Genomic DNA, 2,726 nt, shown 5'->3' on the forward strand with positions numbered 1-2,726 from the left:
TCCCTTTATTTACATTTGATTAATTTTATTTAAGTTACCCACCCCCCTTTATTTACATTTCTTGTTACCTTGTTAAATTGCCATTTTGTGTTGATTTGCCTTTTTTGTCTTGTTTTTAATTGCTTCGCTTCATTTACCGTTATTTATTTTTATTCTACTTACCCCTTCATTTACTCTCTTTGTTATCTTGTTAAATTATCACTTTGTGTTGATTAACCCATCTTTTGCATCTTTTGTATGCTTTCGTTTGACAATCTTCGTTAAATTTCTTCGTTAACGTAAACTATAACGAATATTAGCCTTCAACGGAATCAGTCACGTGTTACAGATTATACGAGTGGCTTCTATGAACGAAAATGCTCTTCCTTAGAGACAAGGTAATATTTACGTTCTGAATTATATACTGCAGTGCGTGCGTGTGTGTGTGTGTGTGTGTGTGTGTGTGTGTGTGTGTGTGTGTGTGTGTGTGTGTGTGTGTGTGTGTGTGTGTGTGTCTGTGTCTGTGTCTGTGTCTGTGTCTGTGTCTGTGTCTGTGTCTGTGTCTGTGCGTGTGCGTGTGTGTGTGCTTATGCGTGTATGTGTGTTTGTGTTTGTGTGTGCGTGTGTGTGTGTGTGTCTGTGTCTGTGTCTGCGTGTGCGTGTGCGTGTGTGTCTGTGTTTATAAGTATGCATATATATAGTATGTGTTTGTACATATGTCCGTAAATTAATGGATATGCAGCAGTATATACGTATTTGCATGTGTCTTGTACAAGTACCTGAGTATATTGAGTCCGATTTTGTGATCAGCTGAACAAGTGCATGACACTGTATATCCTCAGGTACTTGCCACATAAAGTGCAAACACGCAGACGGACGGACACGGCCTTGACAATTTGGTGGTTATTCATGAGAAAAAAAAATGTGTCAAGTCACTTGTCTTGCCTGACGTGATGTGACCTTTGGCTGGAACATTTAACATTTGTGTAACGCAATGACATCGTTAGATTTCCGTTTTTTCTCTTTCTCTGTATTTGTCCCTCTCTGTCTCTGTCTCTCTGTCTGTCTCTCTCTCTCTCTCTCTCTCTCTCTCTCCCTCTCTCTCTCCCTCTCCCTCTCTCTCTCTCTCTCACTCTCCCTCTCCCTCTCATTCTCACTCACTCAGACACACACACACACAAACACTCACACACACACATACACAAACAAACACACACACAAACAAACGCACACACACACAAACAAGCACACACACACACAAACAAACACACAAACAAACACTCACACACACAAACACACAAACAAACACACACACATACACACACAAACACACACACACAATCTATCCCTCCTCCCCCCCCCTTCCTCTCCCTCTCCATCCTCCCCCTCCCTCTACCTCTCCCTCTCCTTCTCCCTCTCTTTTCCTTGAGGAATTCCTGTCCTGTAACGGGATCCAGTTAAATGTATCCCGCCGTCCGCCCGGATTGCGCTGAAGAAATATATTCCTTCTCCAGCACCGAATACACTTGAAAATTACCTCCCAACGCGATACCGGATACTGGTGAGTATTCCCCTCCTTTCGATACCGTTAACCGTGACTAATATTAAAAGAAGGGACGAATAAAAACGATGAATTTGAAAGAAAAATGAAACGAAAATAGGATTCGGTATCACATCTTTGGAAAATTTTACGTACTTTCTCTGAAGATATAAAACTGACATATCTTGCGATCTTATTCAACTTCATTCATCACGTGATTTTGAAATAAATGAAGCAATGTCGAAACGCCATTATGACATATCTGAAAATAATTCATTTTCTTTTTTGAATGAAAAAAACACTCTAGCTTGTTGATACTATGGTAGAAAAAAAACAGAATGCACAAACTAGATTTATTGAAGTCTCATTTAATGTAATTCTTCTTTAATCCTCCTTTTTACTTCATTTACTTCAATAATTCACCTTTTGTCTTCATCTGCTTCAATAATTCTCCTTTTTACCTCATCTACTTCAATAATTCTCCTTTTTACCTCATCTACTTCAATAATCCTCCTTTTTACCTCATAAACTTTCGACACGAGCCCAGACGGCGCCCGAGACAACGTGAGGATATTGGGGCAATCACTGGCAACCTTGGGAGCCAGCTGTGAGGTTCTCCCCGAAGCCTTCCCGCCACGCCCAAGCCATTGTCACGAGCGGCCAAAATTCCCTGCTCCAGAGTGCCAAAAAGGGGCGGGTTTATTTCGCAATATTGGCCGGTATCGATTTCTTATTTTGCGCGCGAAAGTGCAGAGGGCGGCGTGAGGGATTGCGATATTAGCGTGAGATGTTGAGCCATGTTTCCATTCGTGAGAAGGGGTATTGTCGAGATATCAATTGTGCCATTTTTTTTTTCTTTTTTTTACAATTATATCGGGATTTTGATAGATGAGACATTGCCAGTTATGGATAATGATGGATAAACAGTAACGAAATAGGACAAAAAACAAGCTGATATCCACGCTATCTAATATTAGCGATTCAAGCATGCAAAAATTTATGGATAACCAGTAACTAAATAAGGCAGAAAACAAGCTAATATCCACGCTATCTAATATTAGCGATTCAAGCATGCAAAAATCATAATATCCGCAAAAATCATAATATCCGCATGCCACAGGAAGGCGGGTTTCTATGTGACTGGCATCTTGTCGCCCACGTTGGCACACTCTCACCCTTGTATGGGCACCGACCCTGGCTTCGTCTC

Source organism: Penaeus vannamei, chromosome 27, assembly GCF_042767895.1.
Source record: "Penaeus vannamei isolate JL-2024 chromosome 27, ASM4276789v1, whole genome shotgun sequence".
NCBI lineage: Eukaryota > Metazoa > Arthropoda > Malacostraca > Decapoda > Penaeidae > Penaeus > Penaeus vannamei.